At 27.5% G+C, this 14,137-nt stretch overlaps 2 long non-coding RNA genes across 4 annotated transcripts; one reads left to right on the plus strand and one right to left on the minus strand.

The window, feature by feature from the left end:
• Positions 1 to 4,333: 4,333 nt before the first annotated feature.
• Positions 4,334 to 7,489, minus strand: LOC121173842 (uncharacterized). The gene is made up of 3 exons (XR_005889357.1): positions 7,254 to 7,489; positions 6,768 to 6,940; positions 4,334 to 4,584 (listed from the first exon to the last, which is right to left on the minus strand). It is a non-coding gene; the product is annotated as an uncharacterized lncRNA (long non-coding RNA).
• Positions 7,490 to 8,303: 814 nt separating this feature from the next.
• Positions 8,304 to 11,771, plus strand: LOC121173843 (uncharacterized). Of its 3 annotated transcripts, none has more exons than XR_005889359.1 (3): positions 8,304 to 10,087; positions 10,488 to 10,580; positions 11,574 to 11,771. It is a non-coding gene; the product is annotated as an uncharacterized lncRNA (long non-coding RNA). The 3 variants fall into 3 exon arrangements; XR_005889358.1 differs by lacking the exon at positions 10,488 to 10,580 and having other exon boundaries at positions 8,310 to 8,774; positions 9,834 to 10,087; XR_005889360.1 differs by lacking the exon at positions 10,488 to 10,580 and having other exon boundaries at positions 8,310 to 8,627; positions 9,834 to 10,087.
• The last annotated feature ends 2,366 nt before the right edge of the window (positions 11,772 to 14,137 follow it).

The following is a 14,137-nucleotide window of genomic DNA, read 5'->3' on the forward strand; positions in this document are numbered from 1 at the left end:
TTTATACTTCTCATGATTAGACATTTAATTCTTGTTGAACTCTTTTTTAATTTGTATTTGATATACTTTATTCTTAGTGGAAGACTTCTAATTATAGTATAAAAGAAATATGAATTTGACTTTTTTTTAAAAGTGATTTAAATTAAAATAATCTCATATCTCTTTGTTATAAGAATCTTTTAGATTTAAGGTAAAGATATTTTTTAAATAATTATAGTGTAATTTGATTCATATGTTTATGATAACTTTTACATTTAAGATACTCTTTATATTTATATTAATTATATTATTCGTACTAGTCAAGAATATAATAATATTTCACTAAAATATTTATTTAATTAAATTAAAATTTTTAATTTAATTATCAAATAAAATATTTTCTTATGTAAAGATTAAAAGTGTATGACCCGTAAGTTCAATACTAAATAAATATCAAATTAATTATGGTTAATCAAGATAAGCGTATGACAATATTCTTTAATATCGTAACATCTTTCATATTCAAAAATCAACAAAAAAAATAACATAATATTTTTATTATTATTTGCAACTCTAACTTTAGAGGAATATTATTAGCAAAACTTTAATAAGTTAACAGATTATATTATATTTAATCAGTTAATGACTAAAAAATTAATTTTTTTCTTCATTAAATTGTGTTCGTTAAGATCTTAATTATATCAAAAATTTAAATTCATTACTAAGAATTGATAAATTTTTTATTGATTAATTAATAATTTTATAAGTATTTAATGTAATTGGTGCCCTGAGTAATCATAGGATATATCTTTCGATTCTTTATTTACTAAATACTTAATTTTATTGAATAAAAATTATGTACATTGAGATTTTATATTTTTTACGTTCTTGTGTAGGTTGCTTTAATTTCGAGAAAGTTATTAAAGAGAAACCTTTTCAATTATCCTGGACATGCAACTTTACCCTTCCCTCGTTGCTTCGTGTTGTTGCATCGTAAGTGGAGAATGGAGAAGTTTGGATAGGGAGATAAGGGAATATGAAGATGGAAAGGTATCATATGTGATGGTTCGGTTTTGGACCGCTGTGACATGGCAAACATCATGCATTGGACTTTTTGGTTTGATTTTTGAGGTGTCTTCGTTGTTCTCTATTGTGATATATACTATGGAGTTGCCCATCGTTCCCTTCCTTGCTGCTATTTTCTTTCATGACAAAATCAACGCGATGAAGGTTATGGGGGGTATCTCTCTTATGTGTATCAACAATATCTAGAGATGACAAAAAAGCCAAGGCAGATACAAATACAAGTGATGATGATGATTTCGTTGTTGGGGACTTTAGGTTACAAGGGTTGAAGAAATCAAGGAACTACGGACCAACTGTTTGTGAAGTTAATTATAGCAATCTCTTTTGCAATTGAGCTGAGACACGGGCCTCGACAAATTCATGTTGGATGTTGTTGTAATTTTATGCCCGGTTTTTTTTTTTCTTTCTTTCTTGATGGTACATGTAAAATGTGAAAGAAAATACATTTAATAAATATTAATTTAAGACAATTTATTTTTATTGATATAAATGATTCCTTAATAATAATGAAATCAGAATGTAAAAAACTATGTTTTTAAATCTTTTAATTTTAGCATACTTTAAAATTAGTTTAATTAATAGAATATCATTCTAATATGATTTATAAAATCTCAATGTACGTAATTTTTATTCAATAAAATTAAGTATTTAGTAAATAAAGAATCGAAAGATATATCCTATGATTACTCAGGGCACAAGAACGTAAAAATTATGCTCAAGATCACGATTCAATCCCCTCTGCTCAGTGACGACCATGAGCATAATTCACAGGTGTGACCGTCTAAGACTCATGTCTAGAATGGATCAAAAAATTTAAAAAATACATTTATAATTATGTAGTATTTTTTTTATGTTACTTTTATAAATAGATTAAAATTGTTACCTCCTTTTATGTTTTCTTAATCAAATTGAATATAACATGTGATAAAAAATATAAGAGATTATTTTTTCAAACATGTTATATTCACAAATTCATGTTAAATGAATTTTCAAGCATATATTCTAATAGATACTTTTAAATTAACACGCTCTTTCAAATAATTTTATCATCATGTAGTGAACTTATTATCTACTATATATTAAATCTGACCGTCACCACATGTCAACCATTAGACAGTTTTCACTTTTTTTATTTTTTGATGTATTTTATTTTTGTTTTTAAAAAATTTAAATATTTTATTTTATTATTTTATTCTGTCACTCTTTCATTTACTAAAAAAACCATGCATTACACGGTTCTAATGCTAGTAATAATTAATAACTCAAAGTGTTTGTTTTTTAAGAAGATAAAAAATACAAACAACTCAAATTATAAAGAACTTTAAACTAAAATTTTAATTGTCAATTTTAATAAAATTACATATTTGTTTTTAATGCAAAATATATTTGTAATTCCAAATAGTTTCATATAAGGATCCCTTATTTATTATTTTTTGGAATCTTATCTCTAATGCTCTAATAAATTAACATTTGCGGATAAATAAAATAAAAATAAAAACCTGCACAAGACAGTGGTGCAGGGCAAACGTGGCTGATGCAGCAAGGGTGGAGATGAACCCATACATATATATGCTTTTCGCTAGAGTGACCCATAGGGTCGTTAGATTCGCCGTTGATCGCGAGAAGGGAAACTGATATGGTGAGGAGGACTGTAGAGTTTAGTATGAATGCTGTGAACTTTTGGGCGTTGAGGAAGTAAGAGAACACTGCATTGAAGACTAAATGGGTTGCACCTATTAGAGAATAGGTGGTGAGAGGGAGATATAGAAGTCCATAGGAATACATCTAGTCATTCGCCGTAACAATTAAGCCGAAAGCTATGTAGAGGAAAACTAGAGTGTAGAGTTTTGGTTTGGTTTCGGAGAAATTATTATCATTAGGCATGCTAGTACTAGAATTGTCATGTGTTGTTGGGAAGTAGAAAAAGAGTGGAAGTAGTAAAGGGAATCCTGCGGTTTGAACAAATGTTGCCATCCATTTGCTATTGCCACCACTGTCATAGTATAACCTTCCTAAAAGAGTGGCTGCAGATTGGCCTGTAAGAGCAAGGGATATGTATAGGGATATACGTCACCAACATTTGTATTTTGAGTCTTGGACGTTGAGGTTGATGCTGAGTGTGATGAGTGAGTTCTGTTTCGGTGCAGTCTTCTGTCATTTGAAAAATATAAAAGAGAATGAGAATGATTAAGGTAGGGGTAGCTACACGAGTTCACCTCAACATTACATCACATCCTTTACATGAGAAATTATTATTATATGGTCATGAAATCTTTCTTCCACGAAAATTTCCTATATATAAGGAAGAGATTCACTTACTTTATTTTCAACATGGACCCTTAATTTTATTTTGAATAAGCGGATGAGATTTATCCTATACACACTTATCTTTTTCTTGTTCCATTTGCAATTCATAAACATTTATATGTTTATCTTCCCTTTCTAACACTAGGAAGTTTTCTCCATTCTCTTTTCCCGCACCTAGTTTGCATTTCATTTTCCTATAAAATCTAGCATTTAAATCTCCTACGAACTACACACATACCAAACCTCTATCTCTCTTCCTCCCCCAATTCGCTAATGACCATTTATCGTTTTTCTCAGTAACTATAAAACTCACTTCAAACATTTTGTCTCTTATACATAGCTTAAATTTCATTTATTTTCATTTTTTTATTTCAGTTATAGATACTATATAGGGATATGTATGCACATTCTCGTGCACCTAAATGGGGACATGTACACACAAAATTGTCACTTTATTATATCTAGCACTTGAGTTGATGAGCAAATTATTCACATTATCTTTTGTATGAATGAATATATGCATGGTATTAATCATGTGATAGGTAAATACAAAAGTGAAAGGATGACAAGATTCATAAACTTTACATGAGTTGAACACCACACGAGCAAATTACTCACTCTCTATTGTGTGATCGAATACATGGGATACATATATACATATGAGTTCTGATTTGAATGACAATTGTATTTTTTAGGTACTTTATCTAAGAATTCTAATGAATAATAGGTTTTATTCATTTGCACATAAATTGTTTACTATAAAACTTGAATTTACTTCATTTTTTAGCCACCAAATTAAAAACTCGTTGCATATATTCTTCCAATAAGACTCCGATGAGTCACCACATGCACAGTTCTTTAATAAATAATTGTACTCCATTTTCTTTAATTAACACTTCATCAATGTAAAAAATATATATAATTGTTTCTTCCATCTCTCAAAGTATATTGCGTGAAAATCTTATGAACCAAATAACAATTGTATACTTCTATATCAGAGCATATCGCAGAATGATTTCACCAATAGTTCAAAAGGCTATAAACTGATTACTACAAATAAACATTTGTTGTTATATGATTCTCAACCAAAGTAAATAATTTACTAATTGTTAAACATTTCTCCAACAAAACTTAAACTAGATTCTAAACAAAAAACCATATTCCTCCTCAATAAAAACCTTGTCAATGAAATAGTCCTTCATCATCATAGACCTGCAAAAATAACACTGATTAGTTATGATAATGAATAAAACACAAGTTAAAGATTTGAAAGAATGCCATAAAGCTTGCATTATTAATCATTTAGATTTGTTTTCTTGCAAGTCCTGTTGTTGTGACCATGCTCTCCACACTCATGGCATGTTTTCCTTTTAACCAATGACTTATTAAGTGATACTTCAAGCCCACTTTTCAATCTATTATTATGAGACACTTTTTCCCCATCCTTTTTTATTTCCTTTGTTTGTGATATGTGTGGGTCTCCAAGAATCAAATGTGGCACTTCACTTACTTGTTCTGGCATGCAGAGTTTGTTCCCAATGGTGAGACTTGACTCCAAAAGTGGTATGTTGTCACCCGTAGATAAACTTGTTTTCATTACAATTGTTGACTTGTGAGTTTGGCCCAACTCCAAAACAATGAACCTATATATCTCTTTCGATTCTTCAGCAAGATCAACTAATATGCTTGCTTGTTGTTGTGCGTGCATCCTTCTTAAAATCCTAGGTGTAGTGGACTGACCATCAAAGTTATTTTCAGCATCACTAACCTCAATACATTTGTTAGCATCCTTCGTCCAACGTTGCAAAACAAAATGATCGGGAATTTAAACAACCCCTTTTGCTTGAAAAAAATACTAATATGTGTCTACACAATATCCCTATAAATTCAAAAAGGTGACAGTCACATTTAGCAACCTTTGAGTCTAAATCTACATTAACAATAAATGTATCTCGAGCATCATAGCAACTAGACACCTGATAGACATAACTAGGCCCATCTCTTCCAATCTTTTTCTTAGTAAACTCGTTGATCTTCCTTTGCTCATCTTGAAATTTTCCAAAAACATTTCTTGTATAAACAAATGCAGCATGATGTCCAAGTTTGGAGCCAGTACTCAAAATATGAGATTTATGCCTAGATTCGTAATCTTTCCTTTTTTCTACTTCTAAGCGACAATCAAATACCTTTTCAAACTTCACCACAAATTCTTGTAAGGTTGTTCTCGAGTGTACAAAAGAATCAAAAAAGGCATTAATGCCCTCACTTCTTTCAGTAGTATTCATACCAGCAAAAAATGTACTCCTACTGAAAATAGGTATCCATGATTCTTTAATCATGTATAATCCCTGAAGTCATTCATTTCCTTCCAAGTTATACTCTTTCATTAGGCGCTTTCATTCTTCTTCAAAAATATCAATACAAGGTGACTCTCGGATGCATCTTTTAAGCTCACGCTTGAAAGTAGATCTTTTATGGTATACATGAGCTAACTTTTCAGGAAACTCCTTCCTAATGTGCCACAAGCAAAGACGATGTCTTGTTTCTAGAAACACTTTTTTTATAACAGCTCCAATTGCTAAATCTTGATCAGTTATGATAGAAACAGGTTTTTTCCCACCCATTTCCTTGAGCCAAGTCTGAAATAACCAAGTAAAAGAATTCTCTGATTCGTCTTGTAACAATGCACAACCAAACAAAATTGACTAATAATGATTATTCACTCCAATAAATGGTGCAAATGGCATACTATACTTATTGGTTTTATAGGTGGTATCAAAAGTTATAACATCTCCAAATTGCAGGTAAGCTACCCTTTATCTAGCATCTACCCAAAAAGAATTTACCATCTAAGAATCATCATCACATTGGATTGCATAGAAAAAATTAGGATTTTCAACTTGTTTTCTTTTGCAATAATTGAAAATAGCTTCAACATCTCCAACATCTAAATTTTTTCTTCGAAGATTTTTGATATGATTCCAACAATCTCTATTTGAGAAAGATGAGTCACCATTGTTGAAAATTGAAGCAACCTTCCTTAATTTTTCCACAAGACTCTGTGCAACAACACTCATCTTTTTATGACACCTCATATAACACACACTTTTGGGGCTAAGCATTACATGGTTGTGATCATTGCTAAATGATTTTACAACCCAATTGATTGCTATGTCACCTCTTGAAATAGTAAGTGAAGCTTGACAACTAGTTCAAAGAGTTGAGCACTTTCTTTTACTTTGACAAATGTTATCATTAGTATCCTTTTCCACTAAACTTTTTACTTTGTGTTGACCTTCACAACAACATACCAAGACTATCATATTTGGTTTAATTGATCAAATCTGTATTTCAAAACCATTCTTCTTAGCAAATGAATTATAAAATTCTCTAACCTTTTCAAGAGACTCAAACTCCAACCCAAGACAAGGTTGGATATTCAATTCTTCAGCATCATTTGAAGCATCTCTCGGCATAACCTCCCCAAATGAAAGTGGTGTATCCATGGACATGACATTAATGGACTCAATTTCTTGTATTTCTATATTACCAAGAGTATTTGCCATCACTGAACAGGTTTGCATATTTTCAATAATCAAAATTTGTTAAAATCTAAATTTATGAAATAATTAGTTGTTGCACAGAGTATTTGCTATCATTGTACTTAATAAGAAAATTAAAATTAACAAAGCAAGTTTACAAAATAGATAATTGAAGCACAGAGGAAGTTTACTAAATGGATTATTGAATTATATAGATAAGGTCTAGGAAGTGGATAATTGAATTAATAAAAAAAATAGAATAGTCAAAATTTGTCAAATTTAAAGAAAATGCATAGTTGGCATAAGAAGCGAGAATATAGGCAATGAAAATCAACTTACATTGTTCACTTGTACTATCTCAAGCTTGTGGCAACTTCGATTATCGTTTCTATAATCAAAGCATCAAAATGGAAATCAACAAAATGCAAACTAGGTGCAAGAAGAGAAAATAGAGTTAGCTTTCTAGTGTTAAAAAGGGAAGATAGAATGAGGTATAGGAATTACAAAAGGAAACACATACAAGGTAAATGTGCATAAGATTTTAGTTATTAAATCTCATCCGCTCATTCAAAATAAAATTAAGGATTCAGATTGAGAGTATGTGAATCCATTTCCCATATATATATATATCTAAGATCATTATGGACCAAACTAGTCTCTAGCTATGAAGTCTTATTAATTAGATTCTTTTAATAAATTGAAAATTTTAATTATATATCATGTAAAAATTGATTGAGATCATAAATATACATGATGGTCCTGCCATTTAATAATTTTACCCTTAATTATTGAGATACACAATGTAGTGTGTTTCTTGGGTTTATTGCATGTGAGTATTTACTTTCTTTCCCCTTAAAATAACTGTTGGTTTTAGAGGTTTTTAAAAAGACATGGTCGATTTTTTTTAATTTTAAATAAATAATTTCAAATAAGAATTAAAGGTTGAACTGACTACTGAAGTTTTCCTATATATACAAGTATTTATTATTTTTAAGGTTCATAATAATCATTAAAAAATTATATTAAATATTTCTAGAAATATCTATTTAATTAAATTAATAATATTTATAAAAAATGTTGATCAAGGAAATGTAACGATAATAAAAATCCATAATTAGTTCATAATTTCTTAACAATAAACTCACTTTTTTTCATCTATAATAAGAATAAAAAAACAGATACTTAAAAGTTTATAATCCTTACACACATTAAGTACACCGCTCAACAAATTGAATTAGATCCATTAGTTCACTCATGTTTAGAACTTAGTTTTAAAAAGCATTTTGTATTTTTTTTAAAAACTATAAAAAAAATCAAAATAAGTTAATTTAAACGGTGTACTTGTATTTTCGCTATATACCCTGGAAGATACGAGCAGGATACGGGGGACCATGTAGTTAGGTGGTCCATTTTGGACCATGTTTTATCCACCGTCGATTTATGAGTATTATATTCAACGTGTGAGATTTGTTACTGGGAACAGCTTTCTCCAATTTAAAATACTTTTAGTTATTTAATTGTTTTAATCTGATGTCCACGTGTTTTACCGCTTTGCCCTTTTGTTTTATTGACCAATTAAATATATTAGAGGTGTTAGGCGTTTATGGTGCCAACGGAAAGTGCTCGACGCCGGTGTTATGCTTGTGTCAAAACATGGGCTTGGTCAGCATGTCTAGCCATTCCAACTGGCGAGATCACCACGTCACACTCCAGGTAAGTAAGCTTATCGCCATCTTCAATGGCAACACCCATCCTCTCGTCATTGCAGATGGCGGAACAGCCATTTCGCCATTGCCACTTGCGGGATCCATTGAAAAAATAGATCCCCTACGTTAAAACGTTGCAAACACATCCTGAATGGTAAATCGTTTTTAAAACTAACCCCCAACATTAAATTTGTCGTTATGCTTGTTGAATCTTGTTTGTGTTTTTGCAAAGTGAATGTTGTCACAGTTAGTGATTTGTGAGCATTATCGATGAACACTTCCCATTTTAAAAAACGTCATCTACTCAAGCAATTGCAATTAGTGTGTTCAATTATGATTTTTAGCAACTAAAAAATTATGACAAAAATTAAAGTTATCACTAAAAATATATTATCGGTGATTGAATTTCATTTTTTCACGAATATTATTTATAACAGTGATAAAAAAGCTGTCACTGTAATTTTATTATTAGTGACAAAAAAAATTGTTACAAAAAACTTATAAATATCTATATATTCTATTTTCATATTTAATTTAAAACTATCACTAATACACATTCTAGTCAAGTAATTGATATCATTAAAATATTTGTGACGAAAAATTTTTTTTTTGTCATAAATATTATATTATATTTGATTAGTTTATTTATTTTCAATTACTATTGACAAATTAAACATTATTAAAAATTTAAAATAAAAAGAAGAGTTGAACATAAAATATCTCACTATGAGAAACAAACCAAACTACCAAGTCACATTTGTTTGTTGTAAATTAAGTGATAATTTATGTTATAAATTTACATATTGTATTATTAATATTTTATTATTTATAAATAATAAAACATAAGTAAGATAATATAAATAATAAAAATAAAAACGAAATATATAAATATAAATAAGAAAATGTAATCAATGAAATATTAGTTTATATTAGACACAAGTTTAACTTATATTTATTTCTTATTTTTATGATTAATCGTTGTAATTGATAGATTGTGAAATCATAGATATTGAATTCTAAAAGAGTCTATAATGATCCGTTCATACATCACTCTCTTGAAAAGTAAGTGAAGGAATCTCTACCTAATAGTGCATCTCATGCTTTAGCATTGACCAATGTAAAACAAGTTGAATCTAATGTAGGTACTTTTATAGAATAATTTTTAATAAAAAATTATTATTGAAAATATTAGAACTTATCTTATTTATTTTAGATAAGCATGTCATAAAGAAGGAACGCGGGCATACAATAAATACAAAATTTCAAAAGAAAAAGGAAAAGCTTACGACAAAAGGAAAAGGTATTGACATCCAATTCCCTCCACCATTATATAAGATTTGCGAAAAACATGCAAAATATTTTAAGTTTGAAGTACAAGTATGTAATCGTCAGAAAGCTCCTTTACAAGTTAATGGTTGAAGTGAAATTAGTAGAGATGATGTAGATGAAATGTGGCGACATATGAAGGTTAGTATATAATTAGGTCAATTATATTCAATTTTATTTATATATTTGAATATTAGTTATATCTTCAAATTGGTTTGATAATGTATCTTGATGGTATTTAATTTTTACTTTTTGTAATGAAAACATGTGATATAAAGATGCTTTTAGTTTGTCTGATAAGGTGAAAGAATATGCAATGAAGCAAATTCAATCTCAATACAAGAATAAGTTTTATCATTTACATCAAGCTTATCTTAAAGAAAAGGATAGACCAAAATATGTATCTCAAGAAGATTGGAATTGGCTAATAAAAAATAAATGGAGTGGTTCAAAATTTCGGGTAAAATTATTTTATTATTTTGAACATAATTTTTTGAAAGGTTTATACTTATAATATAAAATCATTTATACTTTGATGTAGGAAAGAATCTTGACAAACAAAGCTAATCGAAGCAAGTAAGAAATAAGTTCAATTATTGATACAAAATCAATTGTGCAAAAGGCATTTGAAACGGTAACATCTTTTAATATTTTATATTACTTTTCTTATAAGTTATATAAAAATAACTCATTTTTTATTTTTTGATTGTTTTTATATGATATATGAAAGGTTGATGAAATTTATAAAGGCATTATTTCTATATTATTCAATTTGTTTTTGACTATATTAAATTTTAATAAAGAAGATTCAATATCCGGTGAATGGCCAAATGTTATGGAAGTTTGGAAGGTCACACACATGAAATCTAATGCAACTTGGTGCATTCTAAAAGGAGAAGAAATCATGGTAAAAAAAAATTCATTTTAAAGTCTTGATGTTAATATTAGAATTAAAGATATTAATTGTATTATGATAGCATGTCTAGTTATATTTTTGTGAAATGTTTTTCTTTCCACCATTTGTCAACTAGTAATGTGAAGATTTTAATGTCATTGTGAAAATTATACATATTTTTTGAACATTATACCTGAAGCTTTGGAGAATGTGGGTGATATATATTAAGAGAAAATTTCAAAAGCTCTTGTACCACTTGTTGAACACTTTGTCATGGTATTAGGAAGAAAGTCAAATCATTCTTTAGGTGTTGGTAGTGCACCAATAACAAAAAAAATTTCACACAAACAAATTATTCAAAATCAACTTGAGAATGCACAAAATCAAGCAAATAATTTGGAGTTGGAAATGCAAAAGTTGATAGATATTACAAAAAAGCAAGAGTATGTCATTATCCAACTTCATATTAAAGTGCAATCTTAACGAGAGTTAATTGAAACTAACTCAGAACAAATGAAGCAAAATCTTGAAAATGAAGTGAAACGCCATATGTTAGACATATTGAAAGAATTATCAGCCTCTGAATCACCTATTAACTCGTGTGCTCAGGTTAATAATATAAAATTCTTTTATTGAATATTTTCTTTTATGACTTATTATGTGATTATTTATCTAAAAAAATACCAATTATTTGATTTTATCTGATTTATTATTTTTTATATTTATTTGCAGGATTGAAACTCATAAAGATATTAGTACTGTAATTTTGGGATTGAAACTTATAAAGATATTACTTTTTATTGTTATGTCAAGACTTTAATATTATAGATTTTGTTGGTTTGTTATTTTCATGAGAGTCTAAATATTGTATTAATGTATTTGATTTACATATTTTTGGATATTATATATTGTTTTAGTTTATCGTTCAACATGTAATGATTTTGTTATATTTTAATGTAAACTTTGATTTACTTAAATTTTTTTACTTTTATTTTAATGATATTTATTTTAGCATTTAAAAATAATTTTCAATACATTATTGGTGTATTTTAAAAAAAATAATATAGTGATAATAAGACAATATTTTATTTAAAAATAATAATAAAAATCATACTAATTACGATTAGTAACTAGTTGTGACGAAAAATTGATACTAATAATAACATTTGATCATTAATAATTTTGTCATTATAAACTCTTATCAAACATGATAACAATTATATAAAAATACTGTTTTCATAATAAAAAGTATTTTTGTGACAATAAAAAATATTGTCATTGTTATAACATTGACTCATGTATTAATAACGTGAGAAATCAAAATATTATCATTAAATACTTTTAGTGATAATTTTTTAAGTTTTTAATGATAATTTTTTTATTAGAAAAGATATATTTTCTTATAGTGGTGGTGTGGACACATTGGTGCGGAGGAAGAGAGCAGCAACAACGAGCATCACTAAAATCAACCGTCGACACTGTCGACCAGAACACACCTAAGATATCCATGTTTGCACCATCGACCAGAACAAAACAACCGTCGACACTGTCTCAAACACGATATTGGACCGCAACACTTGTCCCACTCACCTTCTAGTGGTATATCTGGTTTGTAATTGGAAATATTATAGAGAGCATCTTTTAATGTAAACCCAAAAGCTACAAACAAAATAAACACAAAAGTAAAACTCTTAATCCATTGATAAAATGATCTTAGCCTCAAACATAATTTTCTAATAGAAAACCACACATGTACTAAGTAACTGGTAGCTTACACTCTTATGGATAAAAACCTTTTTGTTTTCTTTCTGTTTAACTTTTATTAAGTAAGGACCCAAAGGTAATTTCCAACTTACTAAAATTATTATATGACAAAATTAAAATATTAGTTTCTAATTTTTTAGTTTTTTTTAACTTTAACTATTTATTAGATTTTCTTTTTAATCTTTTCTAGGTGAGGTGAGATTTTATTTAATTTTTATTTTCTTTCACTCATAAGCTAAGATTTTATTACTTTTTTTTTTTTACATATAATAGGATTTTCTCTTTACTTGTTTATCATATAAGACATTGATGATGATAAATAACATTTTCTTTTTTATTTTTATTAAAAAATTGGATATTTCCAAATTGTACAATTTATTTTAACCATCCTATTATTTACAAAATTTATTTTATTATTTCAACTTATACCTTAGGATATTGATATTGTTAGATGATAGTTTTGTTTTATTTTATTATTTTTAATATTCTAATACTAAATTATTTATTTTAACCATTACTCTATTCACGTTATTTTTCTATTAATTTTAAAATTACACTTTTAGATATTTTAACCATTACATGAATTAAACTAGATATTAATAACATGCACCTAATTAAAAGGTAGAGACAATGACTCGATATGTTTGTATTCGGTTGTAAGCACAACTAGATTGAGATATTTATACAAACTTTCAACCTATCCAATTGTCAAATCAATTAAGGTATTTTTAGATAATTATTTGACTTTTCAAAAAATTCTTACAATTGGTTCAATTGTGCTTATAGAGGCACCATTCCATTGTTTACATATCTAATTAAGTATTCACAGTTAATCTTTTACAATAACAATTAGATAGAAGAACTCAACTGAAAAATAAATAAAAATTTAGGGACTGAATTAAAAAAATAAAAACTCCTAAAAAATTTGGTAAAAAAATATGGAGACCTTGAGAATAATTCAACCAGAATATAATAATTGAAAGTAAAAAATATAATTAAAATGATTTATCTATAAATAAATATAACTGTTTAAAATTAATTAAAAACTAACATGTTAAATATTCTAAAACATATTTTTATCAATAAAATAAAATTAGGATTTATATAAAAATATCATATAAATATATTATTCATTTATATCATTTTATATTTTCTGTAACTTTGATAGATAATTTTATAAAACATTCATGATAACTTTTGGAGCTAATTTTATCAAATATAATCTTAATATATTAATTTCAACTTTTTATTAGTCTTTTTCAGGGAAGCTTTTTGATTAGTTTGTGTAGTTCTTTTCTGTTCGAATACATACTTTATTTTTTAACAAAGGTCAAACATATGCCAGCCTAATTTACATTTTCTATTTAAATCAATTGTGTATATTAATTACATTATATTTTTAATTTTGAATTAAGAATTTACAACTCATAAAATACTTGCTAATATATTAAAGTTTCTTCAACGTACATACTTTCCTAAAACCTTTTTTTTTGTTGAAGAAACTTTCTAAAACTTCTTTTGTCAGGACCAAT

Source organism: Glycine max, chromosome 17, assembly GCF_000004515.6.
Source record: "Glycine max cultivar Williams 82 chromosome 17, Glycine_max_v4.0, whole genome shotgun sequence".
Taxonomy (NCBI): Eukaryota; Viridiplantae; Streptophyta; class Magnoliopsida; order Fabales; family Fabaceae; genus Glycine; species Glycine max.